General features: G+C 33.5%; 1 protein-coding gene across 1 annotated transcript in view; it reads left to right on the plus strand.

Moving 5' to 3' along the window:
• The window catches only part of bdg (sodium-dependent transporter bedraggled), a 316,789-nt gene that overhangs the window by 137,309 nt on the left and 151,874 nt on the right, over positions 1–27,606 (plus strand). The window contains exon 3 of the mRNA XM_035349992.2: positions 563–600. The gene's annotated coding sequence lies outside the window, so the exon portion shown is untranslated. The remainder of the gene's footprint in view (positions 1–562; positions 601–27,606) is intronic.

The following is a 27,606-nucleotide window of genomic DNA, read 5'->3' on the forward strand; positions in this document are numbered from 1 at the left end:
TCTTACTTATATTAAAAGAAGGTATGTTATTTTGATAAGTGTTGTATTTTTCGGAAACACCGGCATTATTTTGATTGTGACTAAATTATTGTTCAGTATAGAACATTTTGAAGTTGCTTCCCTTTTCTAGAACTTTTTCGTACCATATGCTGTTATCGTCTCTAGATTGCCTAAACAATATTATTCCATCTTTTCCGCAATATTATTCTTAATTTGCATATTGTCAGCTACAGCACTGAACACATCGAACGTACTGTTACGTAATTACACATTGTACTTAATATTATGAGTTGATATACTGCAGTATATCTGCGTCATTGCAGCGGAAATATTTAGAACTAATCCTATCTCGCTGCGCTTAATAAAACTACATCCACAAAAAATTCTTCTGTATACTTCAGCGTTCGGTGAAGTGTTTTATTTGATGCTTTTCGAAATTTAAATAAAAAAAAATATTGTGTTTTTATTAACTTAGACTGAAATTGTCAATAAGAATCTTATTCTATTGACCTGTGATGTAATTTATTTTTGAGATTTAGTAAGCTATTTTATTTTCTTACAGGTAAAGAATTTCCCAGTGAATAGTTGAAAATAGAAATGGTAAGAACTCTTTTTGTCTCATATTAATTATTTTATCTCTTTTATCTCTATTACTTTAATAATAAGCTCAACTATAAAAAACAGCAATCTGTTAATTCAGCGATCAAGATATGTCCTATCGAGGTATTTCCACGTAGTGCCGGCGTGTAGTAGCTGGGACGTTAATCATCAGATTCAGCAAGACTCTTTCCACAAAATGTCCATAAAGAACTGAGTTAGTAAAAAGATTTATCCTTCTCTTGCAACATCCCTTGCCAGAAATGATCACACTTCCCACTCTCCCAACAATACGAACATTGCTCTCTAGCGGTTGCCGCTCGCATTTTCGGACACAATTCCTTTGTAAATCTTGTTTGTCATGGTATGACAGACCAGCATATTAAGTCTGGCAGCGACCTTTTGAGACACCTTGTAAATAGCGGAAGATTAAACATCGTTATAAATGGCGTTAAAGATTATTATTTAACACAGTTTTATTTTATATTAATGATCTGTGTTAATAATTTTTTCATCATTTTCTTAATAAGCCTTAATTGTTTCATTTTTAGATAGGACTCAGTTAATCCGCAATTTAGTTAATTCGCCCCCTGCAAATACAGAATTAACTGCATAGTAAAAATGAAAGCGAATATATTGTGCCAAGAGATTAACAAAAATTTCAGCTTTTCAAAAATTATAAATGCTAAGTAGTATTTATTACGTAGAACACTTAACGAGCTCTGTGAAGATTCTAAGAGGTCTTTCTTTTTCTCCGTTCGAAGTTCATGTAACGTGACTTTATACGAGTAAGGCATTTAAAGTGGATCTCTTAATAATGTATTTCCGTCCAATTTCAGGGTCGTTTTTAGAATAAAGCTTGTAAAGCGAGATTCACTTCGTTTAAAGGTCTCTGGTGTTTACATTCTTTTAAAGAAAACTTCCTTCTCCTACTGTTTAATTTTTAAAAAATTTCTATGTGTTTGTTACGTGTTTGTATTTAAGAGCTCATCGTTGTTTTCTCTGCGACATGCACAACTTTACTAAATACTTATTATAAGAGTGGTGTATTTTGACAATTTTGTTGCTCGTGTCTGTTTTGTGGCATTCTGCAGGTTTATTGCTCATATTATTCGAATATTTTTCAGCGTTGAGCGGAGAAATTTTACGTTCTAAGCCTTATTATGTTGGTTGGTTCTAAGCCTTATTATGTTGGCTGATAACATTCGCGCTTACATGTCATCAAACATTATGCAAAAACTGAATCTCTCACTTTGTCTGTATTTGTTAATATTATTGTCCCCATTGTTGTAGTAATCTTTCCAAAGAGATTCAGTGCTGATATAGTTTTGGTGACACTTGTGTAGACAGTTATTGCTCAGCATTAATTTCAGTCAACTAAGTTTTCGTCTTAGGTAAGAGAATGTAAAATTTATTTGAATTTTTTCTGTTATAAGACAACATGCGCCTAACAATTTCCATGGGAAATTTATCCAACGTTAATATTTTTTTGTCCACCATTGCGTTAAATGTATCATTCTTATCTCGTGTCCCCATTTTCAAAGTAAGTATTGTCAACAAAAAGTTTTGAAAGTATATCAGTGTATTTCATTCTTTGTTTACTGAAGTAACTAACTTAAGGGATATATTTCTTATTTATAGAAAAATTTTATAAGAGTTGAAATTAAGAATGTTTCCTCAGCAGAACTGGACCCACCAACGGCTGAACGGTAAAGTCGCTGAGCACTGGTAATGTGGTCCGAGGTTTAATCCAGCGAACGGACGTTTTCGTGGTTTTGCCCGTGCATAACGTGTATACAAGCCAGTTTTTCATAGAAAGCCCTCAATGAAGGCATCTCTCCCTTAGGCAGATAGCCCTCGAGTGCTTTGCCGTAATCAAATAAACCGAAAACCCCAGCAAGCGTACAAACTTGGCGCATATATCTTCCTAAAGAAAATTGTTTGGCGTGAATTAGTATAATAAGTAGTAATAAGATTAAAGTATAATAAGTAGCTGCAATTATTAAAGATTATTTTTATTGCAGAATTCACGGAAAGACGCAGTGAAATCACAAAATTATTTCTTCATGAGTTTCGAAATATTTATTTGTGCATTCAATTCCTTTGGAAAATTAAATTCTTTCTTATCGTATTTTCAAAATATTTATATTTTTCTTGTTTGTTTTTTGTTGTTGTCGTCTTTCCTGATCTTCTAAGGGGGATTATCGGCACTACCTCTAAATACGCCTTGATTAAGATAAAAGGAAAATAAATAATAATAATCAAAAAAGTAAAAATCTGAAAGTTTTCAGATTTTATATTACACCCAAAGGCGCTTTTTTTTTTAAATTTTGTGTGTTACTTTTATATATGAAGTATCGTGTTTTCGCACTTAAGCCATAAAATTCAATACAACAGCAATATCGCAAATAATTTAAAAAGAGCGTATCTTTAGAATTTCTGATACACAGTCTCTCGCGCTAATTTTTTTTTTTTTTTTTTCCGTACAAAATGTTTTTTCTGTACAGCAGTGCTATTGCTCGCTTTGAAGTCGCTGAAGTTGTTAATAAAAAATTCTTTAATATTTTACAAAATATGAAATATATAATAAAACAAATTCCAAAATCCAAATTTGGGCTTCCAGATGCCCATATTCGAATGAAGAATTAACGTTATTCAAAATTTGATTTCTCTAGGTACCGTTGTTTTTTTATTATATACATACATTCATGCACATCCTTCTTCATTATTTAAATTCTTGAAACGTAATGAAGGGTTCTAATATTCGGTGGCAACAATTTAAAAAGTGAAACGCTACAAAATGCCAAAACGAAATTAGTAGCCCCTTTCGGCTAAAAATAATATAAACGATAAAAATAATACGATGTGAATCAACACATATATATGTAGAATTACGAAATTAATTTTGAAAATACTCTTTTATTTTCACAGCTGCACGGAAATCTACTGTTGATTCTTTGTTTTGCACTTTGGAAATTCTCAAAATGAATCTGACGCTACAGAACTCGGAAACCTATAACGAAATTATGCCGCATTCTTTTTATTAAGATACGAAGAACCAGATTCTGTATTCCCCCCCCCCCTCTTCTTCGGTTTACCTGAAAGAGGTTACTTTTCGACACTTCGAAATGTTTATTTGCGACGTTTATTTACTTACGAAGACTAGCCATGTGACCAGAAACATGCGTGACATCAATTTGTCGATTTCTAGGCACGCGACCTACGTCATGGTTTAAGTGAGGTTGCATGTCCTTTCGAGGTCCCTCCCTTCGAATGGCCGAACTGAGACAAATATGCTAAACATTCCAAATGTCATTGAAAACGTCGAATGACCATGATACCATTCGGAATCACTTCCTGATCTGCGCAGATGGACAGTCGGCCGGATCCTGCGCGCGAGATAAAACGGGTTCCACCATCCTCCTGGTTATGACCTGGATTTTTTTTTTATCCGAGAAGCCGCAGGTCAGTCTTCAGAACTAGTTTTTTTCGAAAACTGTTGTTCTATCGTTTCGCTTTTATGTGAAGAAAAGCGGAGAAAAAGGATTACGGGTGGAGGATGGCATTTATTTTTTCGCTCATCGTTTTGTATTACTTCTTTTCATTTGTTGTTCTTAAGTGCTAGCAGAAGTATCATACTGCAGCATTCTTTTTTGGTTTTAAGAAAGGCCGTGGCCGCTGAGATAAATGAGTGTCTTTAGAATATGAAACGACTGGCTTGATTTTGCTTTTGTTCTTGTTTTTTAAATACAAAGTAAATAATTTAAAGCAATCTTTTCGTGCGGTGAAACGCTGAGCAATCGAAACGGTAATTCGAAGATCTTGAATTCAGAAAAGAACATGTTGAATTTTTCTGTGGATTTCTAGCTCCCAAATTTCTTTAATCTCCACATCAACAACTGAAGTAAAATTGTGGCAGAAAATAGCTTTCACAGCGTAATTGAACGACTCAAAATCATTCCTTCTTTCTCCATTTGCTTAAAGGGGTGTAAGGAATGTAAAACATTTCTTCTATGAAAATATTGGTTTTCTTTTACATCTTTTCGTTTAATTTTTCTCCCTTGTATTATTGTTGTTGTTTTCGAATCCGTATTTCGTGGGAGAATAGTTTCCAGAGCCTCAAAGAGCTTGGACTTCTACTTTCTGTCCAAATTTTCAGGAAGAACACCCCGGGAAGAGAGAAGGTCTTCCACCCCTATTTCCTACTACCGAACCACACGAAAGGACTTTCGGCTCGCCATATATATGGAGTGCCCCCATACAGCAAAACACTTTACATTTAAGAACATCCATGTATTCTCTGGGATTCAAACTCGGACTCTTCGGTACGGCAGTCAAAGTCATTAATCACTCCCGTCTGGGCGTCTCTTCCTTGTGTTGAATTTGTGACTTGATGCGGGTCTATTTAGATTAAAATCAACCCTAAGAGATCCCTCGCTATAAATATTTTCTGATCTGAATTTACATGATTAATTAAAATTAGACGATATTTGACGTATGTAAAGCAAACTATTTTGACTATGTAAATTATTTTAGCTACATAAAATAAACTTCTGAAAGCAAAATTATATAGGCGAAACCTGCCATTTTCGTCCTTTAGGCAGAGCTTTCGTGCAGCAGTTCTGGGCAATACATTTACAACTTTTTTATTGTTATTATTGGAGCTATTTTTCTTATTTCCTAGGAACTAGACGTTAGATTACGTGATTTTGGCCTAAAAAACCGAATACTATATCTAATTTGCTAGTAAATTTAATGAATCATGCAGAATCTAATATGAACTTGAAAATTTAGACGAAATCTTGCGTTGATGATCAACCTTAATTATATACAATCTAAAGATGAATTTTGCGTGTGTTAAAATTTGAGAAATTTGAGACTGGTCATCCTTTCATCTATTTATTAGGCTTATACCGAGAGGCTGAAGCCGTTAAACATTAGTACTTCTCTCTTCTATTCACGATGGCTGAATGGTCTGGATGTAAGAGATTTTCGTAGTTTTCATCGATGTGCAACGTAAACACAAGGTGGGTCCTCCTTTAAGAGTTGTTCACGAGACTATTCTAATCCATTTTTTCCATACATTTCCACAAATTAACATTCATACATTATTCTTTATTGATTTTCGATCACTGGTAATAAATATCTCACATAAATGCAATTTAATAATAATTTATTTGAAGACTTCTGGTTCTGTGCACGTATCTATTTTGGAGTTCACTAATTTTCAATCTGTTTTTGACTGCGTCGTGGCCATTGAAATACCTCATCGAGAACTAGGGATTGACATAGATTACTTTAAAATTTTATGGTTTCTTGGATTGTACATGCCCTGAATACATTGGGGCATGCACCCCTAATGTAGTCAAGATAAACAATCTAATATTGATTGATTTTTTTAATGCTTAAGAATGCATCGTCGAAAATTGGGGTCACTATTGTCTACTTTAGGGAGTTTTGGTCTGGACATACAATTTTGGAATGGACATGTCCGTGGACTACATGAAGCAGGTATGTCAACTCTTTAGTTCTCGATGGGATATTCCCAGTGATCGAAAATTAATTAATAAAGACCTGAACTAGGTATATTTCTAATGTAGATATCTCCATAAGACCAGCTCAAATGGTTCCTTAATTATCAGTCAGCAGTTTATTAGCAGATTCCAAAATAAGTTCGTCTGTGGCAGGACATACTTGGTGTGAATAGGTAAATTACACGGTGTATACTAATATTAAAGAGATCTTATTTCTGTTACGAGGTGTTTCATAAATTTTTTTAATCATGACTAAGTATTTCTTACTTCTGATGGCTCTGAAAGTGAAGAAAACTGCGCTGTGTATTTTTCTGGTAGGATTTAAAATTTTAAAAACGACGTCTGTTAAAAGAGGTACTACTCTGCCATTTTCTGTGTCTTGTCTTTTTTATAATGTTTGGAAACAACACAAATGGGTTATCTTTTGTTTATTCTTAATAATTTGTGGTTGAAAATCAATTTTTGAGAAACTTAAGAGAACACATACACCGTATATTTTAATAACAACGTTTCCAACAAACGTCTTCAATGAAAGACTTCGTGTTTTTTTTCCTCTTCCATTAGCATATAAAATAGACATGAATAACTAGACGTGAAAGAAATGAGGAAGAATGTAAATACTCGAAGAAAAGCCAGCGGCTGTATTTCAAAAGTTTTTACATCCTATTAACTACACGTTGAAACATCCAAGTCACGTTGCCTTTGGAATTTTAGTATTTTCACGTGACGTTGCTCATGCTTTAGAATTTCAGATGCATATACGCTATGTTTTGTTTATTGAAGACGGAAGCATTTAATACGAATTGTCTTTTTTAATGTTTTAAGAGTAAAAAGAATTCAAATGCTAAATATTATGTTAAAAAATGGGATCTTATTCAACTTATTTATATTATATTGCTTAAATGAATAGTATTTTAAAATTATATATATTATATAAATTATAAAATAGGATTACATTTCTAGCGGTAATTTGCCGGGATTCTGTTTTTGATGAAAGAGCTGACTGCATAGAACTTTTGTGTGTTTCCTTTTGTGTAACGTAAGACAATTTCTGTTACAAATTCTTCTACGAATATATTCTTCCTTTCGCAGAAGACTTTGCACGCTTTGCTTTCATTAAAATCAATCAATGGAATAAGATGACTGAGATATCTCCATAAAGCTAACATGCGACGATTTAACATAATAGGCAAAAGAGGTTACTTAAAGGTTTGAATAAATTTAGGAAATAAGAGCTAATTCTATACAAAATCCAGTAAATAATCATCGAACAGGAAACCATTTTTTTTTTCTTTTTAACAGAAAACAGGATTTTGTGAATTTTTTTCATCCGAAAATTTCAATTTTGTTATTCGTATTAAAATTTATTTGTATTTTACATATGGGATATTTCAGAAGGTAGCTGCTTCATTTTATTAAATACTGATCTTGAATATATACTTCTGATTAAAAGCAAATATGATTTTGAACTTCAGCTCTGTAAAGCGACCGCCGCTGTTGAAGACAAAGATGATTCGGAACCATAGTTAGTTATCTTGAGAGCTTTCATTGCAGTTTCAGTACTGTGAGTGTGATAGCTCTGGCGGGAAAAACTTTTTTATATGGACCTGGTCTATAAATATTCATTGGCTCATAATAAGATATTCATTCTGTACACGCAGATTCTATTCTATAGAGAATTCGGGAGATATTCACAAATACAGAGGGGCTCGTAACTACTGACAATAGAAAGACGATGATTGTTTGCTTTATCTTTACGTGGTTGTTAAATAACAGTATTTATATGGACGTTTAAAAATGTATGTAACAGGTACAGTCTCGATATCAGTAAACCTTGAAAATAATGTTCTTTAAATGTAGTCTTTTTGCTTGGATGCATTGTTAGAAACGGTGCAGGAAGACTTCATGACGCATCTCAACGTCTTCTGAGGAAAAATATATACGGGTGGCCCAGAAGTCACTTTACATTTTGAAAATTAAATAACATTTTCTTAAATGACTGTATTTAATTAATTCTTTTTTATTTTTTGCTTATTCACATGTCCATTCAAATGGAAATGAGCTTCATCTCCCATGATCAACTTGTGAATAAACTCATTGTCATTTCTTGCAGTTCTCTGAAACCTGACAGCATAATTTACTCGTTTCTGAAAGTCTGCTGGTTTTAAAGATTGCACTAATTGAACCTTGAAAACGCGTCACTAAGTTCCTTATTGCAGGCCTACTAAGGGGATGTCGAACATTAAAATGGCGCATATATGCGTTGCAACAATTGACCGTCCATTTTCAAATTAAAATTCAATTATCTTCACTCGTTGTTCTGTTGTAAACTTATCCATGCCAAAAATTTCCAGGGATTATATTTTTTAATTCTGAAAAGAGAAAAAGAAATATATTAATAGAAAAAAAGTTATTTAATTTTCAAAATGTAAAGTGACTTCTGGGCCACCCTGTACTTCGGAGCTGATAGCAGTCTCCAGTTCATCAGTCTTCCACAAACAATGTGCAAAGTCTTGTTAATGTGCAAAGTCGATGAGTATGTCTCCTTCTGGTAATTACAGAGAAAGTATTCCCAAGTTGTCAATCTGGGAAAGCAGAATGCCTAAGTTGCCAAATCGGAAAATCGTATGACTGAAGGATGTTTACCGGAGCGTGGCCATACTTTCGCTAGCAGTTGTGTCATCCATCTTCTTTGGAATTAAATTGTGTTTACTAGTTGTCCACGATTCTTGAGATCTTCATTCTGACATCGTATTATACAGCTTATTTGAATGTAGGCTTCCATCTGCTGCATGAGATTTCGTATTTTTCTGCGTGTGTAGTATTAATGCAAGTCAGGTTTACCTAATTCAATTTGAAAAGTCTTTTACTAAGGCATTCCTTGCTTTGACAAAAAGTCCTTACGTGGTTTTACTGAATCAGTTAACCAATCAACCAATAAAGAAAGAATCATAATTTTGTGTTATTTGTCATGCTTCTTACGGCCTTAGATTGAATACATTCAGGGAGCTGTTGCAAAATACAAGTTATTGTTTTACTGATTAATAATTCCATATAGGGCGAAACAAGTGGTATTAAATTTATGCTAGCAGCTAGATTTTTGAAATTAAATATTAATTTAAATTAATTAGTCTTTGAAATTTGAACGTAAAAACAGGGAACATTTTTAATTCATTAAAATGTAATGAATATACTGTTGGCTAAAATTTCTGCTGTACTAAAATTGTATTAAAAAGTATTTTTAATATTTACAGATCCCTCTTCTAAAGAATTATTGCATTACCCCATGCGTTCTTTCATGGTACATGTGATGACCATGTCTGCTTAGAATTAATAGATCCATGATTCGAATTTTGGTGAAGATACAATTAATTTATCACATTTCTCGCTCCAAAAACATTAGGTGTCTCTAAAATGGTACCCGGACTAAAAAAATGTCACGATTTGCATTTGGTCATAATTTGGTTCCTCATACCTTTCCGCTTTCTCCTTTTAAATATACCATAGAATATAAGGAATTATTGATTCCCCCGAGCATGCTGTCGTATTGTAAATAGTTAGCACGTCCACATAAAAATGGAAGATGCATGGTTCTAATCCTGGTAAGAACATAATTTATTGTTCATGTTCCCAACTCCAAAAAACGTTATGTCTCTACACTGTTGTCCTCATATTGTTGAAACTCTGTTTCATAGAATTTTCTGTATTATTTTTAGAAATTTGTCAATTTGTCGATATTTCTAGGATCAGTATTTTATGGAAATAAAACCTTAGGAACTTTATTCGAATTAATTTAAAGTGTTGTATAATCATAAAAAGATCTCATTTTAAGAAATTTGTCAATTTGTTACTCTTTCTAGGATCAGTATTTTACGGAAATAAAGACTTTAGGAACTTTATTCGAAGACAATGTGTAATTAATTTTGTTTTAATAAGTTAAATATTTCAGTTTTGGTACACTTTTTTTTTTATTATTGTTGTTGTAAGATGATATTTAAGTTAAATCTAAAAAACTCAACTTCATTATTTAGGCTACAGTTCAAATACAAAATTTACGTTTGAGTCTAAATAAAGCTTTATTATGATAACAAATTTAAAGAAAGAGACAACTTCGAATTCTAGGGAATTAATTTATTTACGATGACAAAAATATGGGTTACGTAATGCAAAAGAGCACTTTGACACAAATGCAAACTAAATGATAAGAGCGTAATGCCTTCTTGTTAAAAATTCGACGTATGATTTTTGGCTTGGAAATGTAAAACAGCACAATCAGTTAGTTATGTTGAAACTTTAATTAAGGTAAAATGTGCCAGGAAAATGTGTGCCAGCTTGATATTATACTAGATGACAAAACACATTCCTCACTTGATTTGACTGAAAAACAACGCTACTGTATTATGAACTCAGCTGTTCTGAAAAATATGACATGTTGTATTCGAAAAGCAGAATGAAATGCTCAGTATCGTAAGGGGTGCGGAACTTATCGTACCCATTTCCAAAGTATGACAAGGATGTTATTTTTCACATTAATAACACGGTTGATAAATCTATAAGGTATTTCTCTCGCCTTCTTAACGTGCCTTCGTGGTGTGGTGGTCTGCACACTGGGCGCGTATTCCGGAGGTCCGTGGTTCGATTCCCGGCGAAGGCGTTGCTCATTTGTCATCTCTCCTGCTTCCAATTAATCTAATGTCTCTACAGTGGGCCCCGAACTAAAAGGCGGGTGGATGATGATTCTCCACACCCAGAATTTGGCGACTGAGTCCCCTAAAACCCCAGCTGCCCTCTAAAAGGGGGAGTATATTTCTTCCGCCTCCTTAGCGTATCTTCGTGGTGTGGTGGTTAAATGTAAATGGTTAAATGTGTGATACTCTGTAGAATGGCATTAATGACGTGTATTTTAATTGCCCATTAGTAGTCGAGTGATGAGGGTACTAAACCTAGCTTGTCTGTCCCTTATTTTTTGATGAAAGGAGTAGATCAGCGTTTTTTGATTTTCTTTGTGTGTATCTTGAATACGAGCCAGTTACTCCTAGGAAGTGCTCCATTAAATAATTTCTTTCTCTTAAGGAGGATATTTCTCATGTGCTTTGCTAGAATCAATCAACTAAGTACAACTAATAATTTTTTTTTTCACAATCGATCAAAATTTGGCTCCTTATTTCTGATATAATGGCAAACGATGATTGTTTACAGAAGAGCTGATATAATAATGATTTGTTTTTAGAAGAGCGTTGGCTGAAAATGCTATTTGGAAAATGTGAAATGTAATGATTGGTACTAATATTTTTCTAGAAATTTATCCAATTTGAAGTAGCGTTTCATGTTATAAATTTATGGTCTATTTATTTTAAATGGCTCTGGATTTATTATCATGTCAGTTCTAAGTATTATCCTGCATTCTTCTGATTTAACTACTTTGCTATAGAGCAGAAATCTTTATCGAGTTAGCATCAGTTTCAATAACGATGCATTGCTTTTTCTCTTCCCTTTTCTTAGTTAATATTCTCTACTTTGTTTTCTTCCCTTTTCCTCCTATGAACTCACATTTCTCTTTTGTCTGTATTTTAAAAATTATTATGGAGTTTGCATCAAAACCGGACAACCGTAAAATCGAATAATAAGCAATAGAATAATAAGCAAATAAAAACGAAAACAATTTGAAAAAAATAACAATAAAGCGAAAGATGTAGTAAATATCAGAAGATGAACTCTTCAAGGAAGTGTGATCCAGAGGGAGACCGAAAAGTTTTATTTGTCATGTAACTATTATCGATTCTAGCGTGATATTAAACTCTATTCATTTTACCGTAACATTTCATAAACAAACAAAAGTAAATGAAAATAAAAAGAATACGTAGTAAACAATAGAAGATGAAATGTGAAGTCATAGCTTGTGCATGATTATTAAAGAATAAAATAAATTAAATAAGTTTAAATGCAAACATACGGGCCTCAGCCAATTTATGTATAGTTTTAGAATACTTCACCAGAAGATAATTAAATTGTTAGAAACTTTCAATGTGTGAGAAATTGTTCATCTTTTGTCTTGCACAAATAACTTCAGAAAATAGATCTAATCGCTGGTTTCATTATTTTTTAATTATTCAAATCTGATGTAAGCCGTATTACTATGTGGAACTGAAAAAGTAAGAATGGATGAAATAGTGGATTGGCGCATACTTTAAAAGGTTATCATGCGTCAAACATTGGAAAAATAAGTTAGAAAGTGGTATATAGTTTAAATCTCTATATAGTTAATCTTTTCTATAACTTCGTATAGTTAATTCTCTAGTTAAATATTTTGCAGACATTTAAGACTTTTAAGGATAAGAGATCAGTATGGGTTACTCGCCAAAGAATATGTCTGGTGTGTAGAGAATTTTGTCGAATCTATGTATAATTAATTTTTTTCAATCGCGATGCAGCAGAACCGTTGGCATTTTCTTGCAGCATCATAGGGTTTTCGTGATTGAAGATGAAAAATCCTGAGACATAAACTTTAAATATGATAGAGAAGCACTCCAGTTTGAAATTTAAAATTAGATAAAATTCTGCCTTTGCCTGATGTTTGTTTTACAGGATGGCACCGGTTCCTCTTGTTTAAGAATGAAAAATATTCTACCCTATTTCCAGGAAATACATTTCTTAAACAGGTTAAAAAATTCGCTTTCTTTGAATGATAAATGACTGCTTTCAGTGCTTAAGTGATGAGTGGTCTTAAGCACTTTTTTCTCAGTTATAAAATCAACGTAATTATAAGATTGAATTTTGTTAAGGCTTAAAGCTGACGAAATTTAATCTTAGAATTACGTTGATTTTGTAAGGAAAAAAAAAAGGTTAATATTAAGTCAGTCTCGCATTTCAAAGATGTGTGCTCCATAAGTGGTTGAATTTCTTGGAGAAGGATCTAAAGTTCCTTAAAATGAGTAACTGGAATCGTTGACTAGGGAGAGTAAACTTTGGACAAGTATTCGGCGACATATTCTTTTTTCTTTTTTTGTCCTCCCCTCTGCGGTTTTCTACATCTGTTTAAGAGACAATTTAGTTATACCCTCACCTCTTTCAATTACAGTTTTTGTTGCCATCTTCATCTTCATGAAGCATCATGTATTCTTCATTAAAACCCTTCGCTTTGTCACCTCTACAAGTCTGATTAGGCGGACCATCTTCATCCTCTTTCAACTAATTTCACAGTTCACAATTTCTCAGCGACACAGCTGAAACTTTTAAATCTTTCGCAGGAACAAAAGTGAAAGCTTTTAGTTTTAGATCATGTGTTTTTTTTTAATTCTGTAGTTTTTGCTAATAGCTTTTGTCTTCTATACGAGCAACTGACAATTCAAGTTTCAAAACTTTATTCAAAAATGTTTTCTTGCCTAGATGTTTAGCTGTATATATGACGCTTTCCACTAATTTTATCAGTGACCGATATTTACTACTAAATCTTAGTTGTACTGCAATTACCGTATATACCCGCGTATAAGTCGAGATATTTTGGACAAAAAAAAAGACTTCAAAGTGGGAGGGTCGACTTATACTCCGGGCCGTAAAAAATTAAAAGAATTGGAAGTTCAAAAATTTCTTTATATAATGCAGTTGTTTTCTTCCCGCACTCAAATTAAGTTTCACGCCAACACGCCAAGAAAAGAGAAATGCAGATAGTTTTTACGTACGTATAATAATAATAAGCCCTTCAAAGTAAATGTTAGAAAATGTTGGGCAGAGTGGATTAGTTCCGGTCGACCAACATTTACAAAGGGAGGCAACATTAAAAAGCCCGATATTACATTAATTGCTCAGTGGGTTAAAGATGCTTGGAACGAAATAGCCTCTGAAATGATTATAAAATCATTTAAAAAATGTTGTATTAGCAACGAACTAGACGGCACGGAAGATGATATTGTTTTTGAAAATGAAAATGACGACGAAGGCTCTAGTAGTGATTGTAACAATAGAGAGTTCGAGACTGAAAATATGTATGATGACGAGCCAATGACGGCAGAAGAGTTCTATGAAATGTTTGGCGAATCTGACTTTGAATCGGACGTTGAAGGATTTTGATTTTGTTTATTTACCAAGGTATTTTTTTATCGTATATGTACTTTTTTTTCTCAAATGGTTTTGAATAAATGTAGTACTTAAAAAATTTTTTTCGAATTTTCTCGATCGATTTCGGAAGTGGGGCGTCGACTCATATGCGGGTTTCTTATTTTCTACGAATTCTTTATGTCGAAGTGGGGGGTCGACTTGTACGCGGGTATATACGGTAATAGTATTTGGTGACTGGGATTAGTATTAATAGGTTTCGCATAAACTAAGATTTCCCGCACGCAATATGTCAATATATTGTTGTAATATGTCAACAGATTTGTTATCAATAATTAAAAATATTTAATATGAAAACTAAAGAGAAATAGAAGATTGGTAAGTTAAATAAGTAAGATTTATTTTACTTTACGTTTTAGTGCAATGGATCAGACTACCGCTATTTATATTTAATTGATTATTAGTGAGGCTCTCAGAAACGGAAAGATTTTCTTTGAAAAATATTGTCAGAAGCAAGGAATCCTGTAAACCATCTATGCCTCAGTAATCGTGTTCGTGCGAAAAGAATTTTAGCAGAGAGTCAGTATGGTAATCATGTAATGTGCAACGCAGTGAAAAAATAGTTGAAAGACCAAAACAGCGATATATTAATTTATACTGACTTCATTTACTGAATTGAGTAAAAGCTTGGAAATCAGTAATGTAAATATTATATAATGAAAATACGTAAATAGTAAATAATACATCCATATAAAATAATATGAATAAGGGCAATTTATACCAAACACAAACTCAAATACGGCAACCGTTTGTTTTAAAATAAACAAGTACTATAACTGGTAAGTGGCGCCACCTGTGCCTGAGATTTTAAGACCGCTGAGTACTTGTAGTTCGAGCCCACCCGAGTGGACTGAATGCATAGTTGGTTTTCTTGGTTTTGCTTGTTTGAAACGGGTATACGAGGCAGTTTTTCTTAGAAAATCCTATTCAAAGGCCTACCACCCCTTAGGTAGATAGCCGTCATGCGCTTTGCCGAATTAAAATAATCGAACCTAACTTATGATCGCTAATGAAATAAAGCATAGAGAGTTTGATTGTAAAATTCTAATTTGGTTAAATATTGAATAATTTTAAATAAACCTAGAGAGTTGTAGATATTAAAGCAATAGTGAAAACTTCGCAAATCTTATTAGAAAGTTTATATCAACAGATTAATGCTTCATATTTAATAATTTTTTTTTTATTTATAAAGATTCGGATATCAGTTTTTTTAGATGTATGAAATCAGTAGTAATTTTTTTAAACCAGTTTAACATTCGGAGGTGAAAGACCGTCCTTGTAAGGCAAAATCATTGCGAAGACGAGTAAAAGAAAACTTGAAGGTTTCCCCCGCAGTTAAAGATTGAGAAGGAGTAGAAATTCAAGATATCAACCCATTTCGAGTTACGCCCTTGTTGCTTTGTCGGTTGCCACCATCACGTATTTGATTCTCTTATTCTGAAATTTCATCATTCTGGTTTCCAACTGTTTTCATTACCGCCCATTAATAATTTTTCTCACACAAAGCCGATCTTATAGAATGTTTTCAAATTTTAGTGCTAATAGACCTTCCGATGTTTAAGTTTTGAATATGATTACCGTCAAGTTCAAGGTAAACGCTGTATTTCCTTATAATTTATTATGCCAGTGTACATTTGTTTCTTCTTTGGAAAGTATATTTATGACAAAAATACTTTCACGTATTTTTAATCCATAAGTTATAGAGACAAGAATAATGAAATTATTTATATGATGGTTTGTGATAATTCTAATTTTCCATTGCTTTCCAATGAAAATAGGGCCGTTGGGCGTATCTGATATTTTGTTTTTATCGAGGGTTACGCAAAAGGCTTGGAATATCCCAAGACTAATTTTACTTTGTGGGGAAGGAGGGGGGTCGTGGATGAATTATTTAATAAGAGTTACTAACTTTTGAAACACTGTACTACTAGTCCTAGTATAAAACGACTTTACATACAAACGATTCTGCTTTTTTGTATATGTTTTATAGGATGTGTTTCTAAGCTTTTATTTAAATATTATAAAGGATGGATCATCAATTTTTGTGCTTTTGAGAATCAAATGGTGGTTCAGTTTCCTTATGGAGCTTTTATTTAGCGGAATATACATATCTGGGAATTTACGTTTTAAAATTAATATCATGAAGATGTCTATCTTCATGTCTTTGGCACTACTGCAACCGAAAACGTACATCTAGGAAAACATGTTCTCATATGGAGCACGGAGTTACGACTGTCATATCGCGAACATTTTGTATCTGGATTATCGTTATTGGTTGATACGCAGCTTTTAAGATACTCTCATATAAAAGACAATGGGAGATTCTTTGACTCCAAGATTCTTTGGAGATCAAGGAATGTCATCCCTGCCAGAAATAATTTTAACCACTCGTGTAGATGTGGAACAGGTGGGGAAAGCACCAGAACCGGTGCGGCAGAATTTAGGGGCGGAAAATGTTTTGGAATTAGCAGAAGTATTTAGCAACGAAATTTAAGAACAGTAAAATATTTAGAATTTAAGGGAGGCACTGGGCAGGAGAATTTAGGGGCGGCAAAATGTTTAGAATTTAAGGGAGCACCGGGTAGTAGAATTAAGGCACAGAGATTACACTGGGGGACAAAATGTCTATTGTATATCAATCAACTGTTTGTATACTAGTTTTCTAACGGGTATTGCATATTTTCTTCGTTTGCCCAAAGCATAGCTGTCTTCCTTGTTTCACGTTTATGGTGTAATCAACTTGTTCGTGTCACCTCACGCACGTTTTAATTAAATTAATACTGGAGCACTGAATAATGTCGCGTAAAACATAACCAATACAGGCATTGTAAAGTTACATGATAAACATTATTTTTTTAACCGTTTTTTACATTAGAAGGGCGATGTTCATTTGTGAAATGTTCCATGGTGACTAAATTCCCACAACTGACATATTGGTAGCCATCGTCCACGTTTCTAATGATTTTTGAGAAAATCAGATTTGCAATTAACAAAACTTTATGGCTCAACCTATACAATAAATAAAATATTAAATATTTAAAATCTAATTTATTCACATAGTAAGTTAATCACCTGAAGCTGCCTGAATTTAGAGTAGGGTTGATCATTTGAATTTTGTTTTCTTTGGTAATAAAATCATCAGCAATAAAAAAATTGCAGTCATTTTTGTTCAAAACGTTTGAGCAAAGATAGCACATCCCTTAGCTGATCAGAGTTTACAGCACATCTGCTAATCCTTATCAAAACGTTAAACTGAGTTGTAGAGAATCAATAGACTTTCGAAGAGGAAAATATTTTAGTCCGCTTTAAAGTGTTCTCCATCAGCATTGATATACGTTTCCCATCGTTTAGTTCACTGCTAAAAACATAGAGATAGTTCTAAAACTTTTCACATGGAATTATTCAAGGTAAACAATATATTGTCTTGTACCTTATCCACATCACTGAATTGTTTTTTGAGAGCTTTATGTATCTGTGGAAACAGAAGACATTCACACTTAGCAAGGTGGAAGATCTAGTGAGCAGCATGGGAGGGTTATAAGCATCGTGTTGTTCTTTCCCAAGAATTGTTGGATAATTTCCTCAAAAATCTAATGACTGGTTTTTGGACGATCTTTATAGCTAGCCTGTCGGATTTCAGCAATTTTTCCTATTTCTGTTTGTTTATGGATGCCCAAGTCGTAGCAATCGTCATTTGATATGTTGTTAGTTTTGAATCTGGAAAAACCACTCGTGACCTCGTAATTGTATACAAAACTTTCAGCTTTAAAGGATTCATAAAAGTTTCAACTGATATATATCTGTCACACACTTTTCACGTTTTTACAGTGTTCTTTTCTACCCCTCCCTTTATGAACTGTTACCAAAATCAGTAAAACTTTCTAAACTCTCTGGGTATAATTCGATTTACCTCTCTTTATGCTCGTTTATTTTAATGTTATAATCAAATACATCATAAAAATAATAAATTCTATTCTTTTTACTTCACGGCCCACCAGCGGCCGAGCGGTAAAGACGCTGAACTCTGGTAGTTCGGTCTGAGGTTCGAATCCCGCGAACGGGCTGGCTGCATGGGCGTTTTCGTAATTTTCCCCATGTGTAACGTGTATACGAGCCAGTTTCCCTTAGAAAGTCCTCCACGATAGGCATCCCTCCCTTTAGGCAGATAGCCCTCGTGTGCTTTGCCATAATTAAATACACCAACACCAACACCAACTTTTTACTTCACCTTTAGTTTGATTTAAATTAGCCGATGGTTCCAGCCTGAGCAAGTTCAGATCAATATTGCGTTACTGAGTTTTGCTTCTTTTCACAAAACTTTGCGATGGCAATCTGATCTTTCAAAGTAATATCCAGCTATACATGCGTATTTTCTTTCACTGCAGCTACAGTTCTTTTGTATTTCCCCATTATTTTGAATTATTTTATCTGTTTTTATAACTTCTATCTACGTCATTTACACTACTGAATTTGCTTTCTTGTTGGTTTGGTTTGGGTTGTTTGATTATGGCAAAGCACTTTAGGGCTATTTTCTTAAGAGGAAGGTTGCTTCGTGGAGGACATTCTAAGGGAAACTGACTCGTATACACGTTATACGTGGGCAAAGCCACGAGAAAACGTATGCAGCCAGCTCGTTCGCCGGGATTCGATCGGGATATCGCACCTGCGAGATGGTCTTTATTTTCTGCAATTTTCATTCCCAAAATAATTTTCCCTCAAGTTCTTATTTTCTGACCTTTCTTTATGGCTTTTACACGCTCTTAAACATCGGAGTCAAAATCAGGACTTGCATAATGCACATATTTTAAACGTCATAGAACGTTATTGTTGATGATTATGTGTGATGATTAATGATGACCGTTATATTCTTGCTAAAACATCCTAACTGCATTAAGCATACCGCAATAAGAGGGTTGCAAGAAATAAATCAGGTACTTCCTTATTATTACGGCTTTTGTTACTTAAATAGCGCAAACAATCCTCTTGCTTAACGACTACTCCAAAATGGCATCCATACTCGTAGCTCTCCTCGTGAGAAGTGGACTTGAAATGATATTGTAGTTAGGACTATAGGCATTTTAGCGACAGTTTGCGAAGAATTCTGACTAGGTTTGATGCAGTGCAGTGCGTTAACAAGAGAGCTCTTGGAAATATCTGAATATTGGGTGCCATAAAAGGAAGGAGGTGTCATGAATCAGATTAGACGACTCTTGCTATTCGGTAATCAGAGATAAATAGAAACATTGTTATGAAAAGATGCTTACAAACTCGTGTTTATTTTAGCAAAATAGGAGAACTGAGATTTTATCCCAGTGGTTAATATATTGGATTGTAATGTAAGTCGATTTACTTTTAATGGCAGCTGTTTCTTTGTTAGTGTTTTTATATAGCTACAGATTTTGTACATAAGTTTAATGAAATTATATGTGAAACTGTAGTGTTTTTGTTTGTTTGTTTGTGCGAGCGTGTTATGACTTATCTCACTTGTCTGACAGTAACATCAGAACATGCCCACGAAATTCATCGTACCAAGGAGTGCAAGATTGCATCTGTCGTTTGCAAGAGCCTTAAGCACCATACAGGTGACAGTACGACTTCGCTTATTTCCGCCCCCCAAGTTGGATGGAGAGCAGCCCGGGGGGACGAATCTGAGGGTCTTCCAACCCTTTTACCCTACCAACAACCTCTCGAGGGGACTTTCGTCTCGCCGCTAATTTAGAGTGCTGTCATGCCGCATAGGCACTATACATTTACAAAAATACATGCTTTCTCTGGGATTCGAACCAAAACCTTTCGGTACCGCACTAGGCTTCCCTAACCACAATACCGTTTGGGCGGCACCATTTGGGCAGAATACAGGGGCGAGTCTATTTTACATTGAGTAGTAAATGGCTATCTCACTGAATTGGTGATAGTTTTTGGAAACTAATTTTTGTCGCCAAATGCAGCTAAAAATCGCCAAACTTCGCCAAGTTTTTGGCGACATCTTGGTTTGTTTGCGACCATTTGGCGGCATTTTTGTCCGGTCCCTGTATAACTGTAACGGGTATTGTAACTGAATAACTTAATAGATGCTATATGTAGCTGTAACCGTAACCGGCCCTCGTATGCCTTTCAGTAATTTCTAGAAGTGGAAAGTTATAGAAATCTCTGGGCGCCGGGAGAAAACCGATATAAGAATATCATCATATCAGTTTCTCAATTGGTTGTTTAGTTCAGCTTTCGAGTATTGAGACATCTCCGTGTGAGCTTTCCTTTTAAAATGCGTTTTGTTTAACTTTCTTAGTAGTTTGAAGTGTAACTATTGGCTGTGCTCTATATGATATTGTGAAGAGCTGTACGACTATTTTTATGGAAAGTTATGTTTCTCTTAGTAAAATAAATTTTATCAAGCTGTCATCAGTTCTGTGTGCACTCAATCTGTTACGAAATCATACGCACGTAACAGTATATATTCTGATCCATGTTTCTGTAGAATTCTAATCTTATAAACTGTACTAGAATCATCACGTTATACTTTTAAAAGCGAATCATGTCTGACAACACCACAGGGCATTTCAAGTAATGTCATTTCATGTGCCTCGAATAATGAATGTAATCCGTTTCGCGATGGCATTCATTGTACAAATTATTAGTTATGCAGGACACAAGTTTTATAAGTTACGACACAAATAAATTTATTCATTCCCGAGCTTGGTCGAAAATTACGAAACATGGTAAGAAGATCTTTTAGAGGCTTTTTGAAACGCCGAAACTGTGTGACATGATAGTAATTTATTTAGTTATAAAACTATTTATGTATGCTATGTGTGTACTTACAGATTTTGGATCATTTCAGTCTGAGATTTCCACTGCAGGCACAATAGAGTTTATTAGTTCGCTGAATTGCAATTGGGAGATGAACTCTGCTATCCAAGGAGCATTTAAATCACTCTCTGGTTTGCAAAGAAAAGCAGTCCAAAAGTGTAGAAAAAATATACCCCGTGTCTTAAAATGACGAATCCAACCTAAAGTTTTCTGGACTGTAGGTCCCAACTTCCTAAATCCGCTGCTGATTAGAGGTTTTAGAGTCAGTGTTTTTTTATGTCGATACACATCTGCCTCAGGTAGGAAGTAAGATGGAGTCGCCCTAAACAAGTTTCTCCCGTACCCTGCTCTGAAGCACCGGCTATCCCTACGTGGTGACCAAAACATTGGATCATTTATCATTGAGTTCTATGGGATTTGACGCGTACGGATGTAAATATTTTGTAATTACGTCGTAAATATGCATATAAATGTATATATTTTCTTTTTCTACAACACTTCAGAGTCCTAAGTATGTGAAAACAACATATTTTTAAACAACATTTCATTCTGAACGGAATTAAATGCTATACTTTTCACATGACAGTTTTCTCAGAATGGTTTAATTTGAATGAAATATTTTCACAAGTTTTCGTTAATTACATTAGAAAAAAAAATTAAGGTAATTCGATTTTATTCGGTTAAAGTACAAAAATTAAGATCAAAGTTTATTGTATTATTAATATTAAAATTATGCATTATTTCTTTTCTATTTATAGAGCTTCTTCCTAAAATACTTTCTTAAATATGACATGATTTTTTGGCTTCTGAGGCATCTTTTAAATCGAAAAATGTAAGTCAATTTATAATTAATGCTCTATTCGGTTCATTTTAAATTAGAGAATTATTAGGAATTAGCGAAATACTTTAAATAAGTATTTCGCTAATTCCTAATAATTAAATAGGTATTAAATAGTACTTGACTTTCTCTGAATATTTCTGAAAGGGAATAAAATAAGTTTTTTTTTTCTTTTAAGTATTATTTAAAACTTGTAACTGAGTTATTATAAAATGTAAGGGGAATAATTCTTTTAATTATACTTATCAGATTTTTTTTTTACTCTTCATTTCAACAATACATATTCCAAAACTTTTTATTACGTTCTTAAGTGCGCATCTCATAGCATTTGCTTTACAATACCTTTTAACGGATTGCTTTCCAATACGAACAATTCTTGCTTAAATAGTTTTATAATGTATTTGTCAACAGGATTTGAATTTATGTTTACAATTCAATATTAAGGTTATTATATATTTAGATAACATTTATAATCATTATAAATTAGATACATTTAATAATTAGATTTCTTCACAGTACTTTCACAGTTGTTTATAAGTGAATACATTCTTCATTTCAAATACATTTATAAATAATTTAATGAATATTTAAGCATTTTGTCAAAGGCAGATACATGCTTTTTGCAAGCATATGCATAAATACCCATACATATTTCCTATTTTTCATTTCCGGCATGTGCAAATCTTTAATTTCTGTGCATTCACTATATTTTTCGTTTAAAGTAATTTACACTAATTTAGCATACACCCGAAAGTTTTACATAAAAAATATATATGAATATAATTTGAATGAAAATTATAAGTGTTATTTTTAATACCCATTCAAAGGTCAGTTTTTCTTCAAAATTCCTCCACGATGGCATTTCTCTCTTTAGGCAGATAGCCCTTGCATGAGTTACTCTATTTAATAAAAACTTAATCTGACATATGTGCCTAATTACAAATATTTTAACATACATAATTTTATATTTTTAAAACGTGTAAGCCCAAAGTGATTATTTTTCAGATATATAAAATTAAAACGATGGGTTTAAAATGAGCAGCCTCTCCTCTAAAAAATTTTAAAAGGTACATATTACAATAATATATGGCTGTGAAAAAAATTTGTTTTATTTAAAACATTTTGACTTTTGGAAAATAAAATAAAAGTAGCGAATACTCTATCAAGGGTATCGAAAGACGTATACAATTTTAAATGTACCGTAAGGTATTTTTCATTCTTTAAGCATAACATTTTCTTAAAATCTATATTTTTGTAGTGCAACAGCTTATAATTTTATAAAACAAATTCATAATTAAAATCGCTGTTGTTAGTTATCAAAAAATAACCAAGATGTGATTTTTGCGTAAATGTCACTAAACTATACAAATTTCTATTATCCATCACACTATGAATGTTTCTTTCATGCGAAAGTGGCCCTTTTCCGATTTCTATGGAACTGTCGTGTGTCGAAATACTATCAGAATCTTGTCAAGCGAGCTTCTGAATGTAAACAAAGAAAGAACACCCCATCTGGTGACCCAAGCTTCAAAGCAGTGCTTCACATTTAGCGCGGGTTGGCCCCTCCTCCCTTTCCTACCTCCATGATCTGCCTTTTGGGGGGGGGAGTCCAGTTTCAAGAAGCTGTATAGTGGTCTCCATTTTCTTCAAAGTGGTCCTGAAGCAGTGCATGGCATCGTAATTGAAAGGATCAATTCAAGGTCAACGACAAGCACAGACTGTGTAGGCAGCGGCTTAGGCGTTGATTTTCGGATGGCTGCGGTTAAGTTGTTTTCACAAGTGACAGCTAAATAAAAGAAACGTTTTCTTTGAATTTTTAATACGCTTGATTTATATGGGGCGCCGACTGCCCTATTCTTCTACACTGTACACTCGCGTTAAGCCGCACCTCAAAGTTTAATTTCTAGTTAAAAAAAATTCTCAAGGATAAGGTTGTACCATCTATAATATCTATTTCGCTTCGGAGTTGTCAAAGCAACTAAAATGAAAACAATAAGTCTGTTAATTCTATTGTTCTTTGCTCTACCAGTATTGCTATCGCTGGTGCCGGTATCCAAGAGCAAGTCATCACGGCCTGCAACCGTAACTAAACTTGTAAAGTCCTTCTTTTTTAATTCGAGTCCACCAGCTGCCGAGCGTTAAAATCGCTGAGGACTGGTAATTCCGGCTTGGGTTCGAGTCCAGGTGAACGGACTGGCTGTATGGGTGTTTTCATGGTTTTCCCTAATGTGTAACGTATATACGAGACAGTTTTCCTTAGAAAGTTCTCCACGAGAGCATCCCTATATTAGGCAGATAGCCCTAGAGTGCTTTGTCATAATAAACTGAACCAAACCTTCGTAATATTCACCCAACAACAATGGGTGTTATACTCAATTGTTAAAAATGCGCTGCTATTTGCATGCGCTGTTGTGTATATAATTATTTGCAAACCAGGCCGCAACCCTGGTTAACCAGACGTGTATAAGTCCGCACTCCTGATTTTTATCTGCATTTTTATGGAAAAAAGGGCGTCTTATACATGAGGGTTATCATTTTTATTTAATTATGACAAAGCACGTTTTGTATTATTTGTTTATTAAGCTGAGGAACTATCAAGGAATTTATTAACAAAAACAGGAAAAATATAATTATTTTTCTTAAGCTTTTGCAATGTATTTAGTACCTACTATTAATTCCTTTCATTGGAAAGTTCCGTGTGCTGGAATGTCTGTTGAAATTCCTATTAAGCTTAAAATTTTAAATTATTAAATTAAAAAATATAATTAAAAAAATCTGAAATGTTTCAGATTTTAAATTACGTCCAAAGGGGCGTTTTTTAACATTTTGTGTGTTACCTTTCTTTATTAAATATCATGTTCCTCGCACTTAAACCATAAGATCCAGTGCAACAGCAGTATCGCAAAATAGTTTTAAAACGAGCATATCTTTAGAATTTCCGATACAGAGACTCACGCGCTGGAGATAAAAATGTTTTTTCTGCACAACGTTGCCATTGCTCGCTTTGAAATCCTTGAGTTTGTTAATCAAAAATTCGTCAAAGTTTTAAAAAATAGGAAATCGATCATAAAACAAATTTCAAAATTCAAATTTGGTCTTCCACATGCTCATATTCGTTGGAGGATTACGTTATTCAAAATTCGATGACTCTATGTACCGTTGTTTTATCACAATACGAGAAATATACATACATTTATGTAGATTTTTCATTATTTAATTTCTTCAAATATAATGCAGGACTCTAACATTTTGTGGCAACAGTTTGAAAAGTGAACCGACATTTATGAGTCCGACGCAAAATGCCAAAACGAAACCAATAGTCCTTCGGGATTCAAATCCCTTTGGACTAAAAAAATCTGAAATTTTTCAGATTTTAAATTACGTCCAAAGGGGCGTTTTTTTAACGTTTTGAGTGTTACCTTTATTTATTAAATATCATATTCTTCGCACTTAAACCATAAAATTCAGTTCAAGAGCAATATCGCAAAATAATGTTAAATTAAGCATATCTTTAGAATTTCCGATATACACAGTCTCGCGAGCTGGAGATAAAAGTATTTTTTTTCTATATAACGTTGCCATTTCTCGCTTTTAAAGCATTGAGTTTGTAAATCAAAAATTCGTTAAAGTTTTACAAAATATAAAATCTATAATAAAACAAATTCCAAATTTGGGATTTCAGATGCCCATATTCGCAGTAGGATTTCGTCATTCAAAATTCGATGGCTCTATGTACCATTGTTTTATCACAATGCGAGAAATAGACAATCATTTATGCAGATTTTTCATTATTTAATTTCTTCAAATATAATGCAGGACTCTAACATTTTGTGGCAACAGTTTGAAAAGTGAACCGACGTTTATGAGTCCGACGCAAAATGCCAAAACGAAAGCAATAGTCCTTCGGGACTGAAATCCCTTTGGACTAATAAAACTCTTTTTCAAGCGGTATTAAATGTGTCGTTAGTGAAGTGTGACATTTTTAATGACACCCTTCAACAAAGGAATGGCGACCTCCAACTTCTTGTTGAAAATGCATAAAGCGTTTACACACATTCTTGTCGCAATTCAATCAAATGCCATCGACTGAATGGGAAATAAAAAGAAGTATATAAAATAAAAATAAATAACTACAAAAATTGCGGTAGTGTAAGTAGGAAATCATTGACCCGAATCGACAGTTCCTTTATACTCCTTGCGACGAGCAGGCCCTAACCTTGTCTGGTGACACCCACCAGCACTGCCAGTCTTTAGGCTTCGCAGAAATAGCACTTTCTGAAAGTTCTGCTGTAGATCGCTCATGCTTTCCTCTGTCTTTGGCAAGGTCGATTGTCATTGTTTCTTTCTACAAGATCCCGACTCCTGAAACGGCTGGAATTGTAGTTTTTCATTTGCTGTTTGAAATGACTTGCTTTAATTATGCAAAGGGATCCCAAAACCAGGAACATATAAAATAGCTGTGTTTCAGTAGATTTGAAAATGTTAATTATGCAGTTAATACAGAAGCGCATAAAATTATGGCTGCTTAGTGTAAGACTTTTGTATTTAATTACAGTTACATCATTAACATTATTGTTCCTTTAAATTCTGAATCTATCCATTGTGAATCTTTCCTGTATAAACAAAATAGCATTATTTTTAACATGGTTGATAGGTAAGCACTTGGAGTTATATTGGTTATCATGTGAGATATAGCATAATACTTTTCGTTTGAAAAACATTTCTTATTACCGCTTTTTAAAGAATCGAGTAATGAATCGTGGCTTTTAATATGAATGGCCGTTCAGAACTGAAATCACGTGATTTTTAGCATAGAGATACTGGAATTGACAGGCTTACAGAGACCACCCAATCTCACCAGCAATGTTAAAAGTTCACCTTAGGATGCCATGTTACAGAAATGCTGTTTCATCCCAGCCAACATCTTAGCTCGTCTTCAAGAGTAAATAGTTATATTCAAGTCGATAATCATATCCTACATTTATGAGGTACCTTGTCGGATATATATAACAAAACAGTCATATAACAATATTCTTAAGATATATCATCATTGATCGATGCAATTCTATGTTAATTACATCGCAGATTTTTTGAAATAAAATTATGCTAATATTTTTTAATTATTAGATCATTTTGTTCATAATACATTAAACAAAAATAACTCAAATAAAAGAATCAGAAGTGAACATGGGGTTGCTTATTGTTTCAGATGCTAAAAATAGGAAGAATATTTTTCGCTTGCTTAAAACAACTTCTCAAAGTGTGAAGCTTACTGTGAATGAAAATTTTGCCTTTAATTTCGCATATGAAACGTAGACATACTTGCAGAGCTTAACTTCTCTCCATACAATAATTGACGGCTGAAATGCAACGATTGATGGGTTCACAAAGGCGTATAGCATATATAGAAATTAAAAGCACGACAAATTAAAATCAATAAAATTAAATTTAAAAAAACTTTTCTAAATTGCCTGAAATAAATAATGAATAAATGAAGTAAAATGAATAGATGTTATAAATTTTTAAGCAGTTTATATTATTTCTCGAGACTTTTTTCCAATAGAAAAATTGCTATCAGTTGACAGGGAACTATTATGTTTCAAATAAAAATAAGTTGTTTCTCCCTATACATAACGTTAACAGTTTTAAACTAACCGCTTGCTTCACCTTGTACCTTTGCCGAAGTCATTGAAAACGGTTATCAGAAACAAGGTAAAA

This window comes from Stegodyphus dumicola, chromosome 5 (assembly GCF_044657685.1).
Source record: "Stegodyphus dumicola isolate Sdum_Otavi_A_Nest chromosome 5, ASM4465768v1".
NCBI lineage: Eukaryota > Metazoa > Arthropoda > Arachnida > Araneae > Eresidae > Stegodyphus > Stegodyphus dumicola.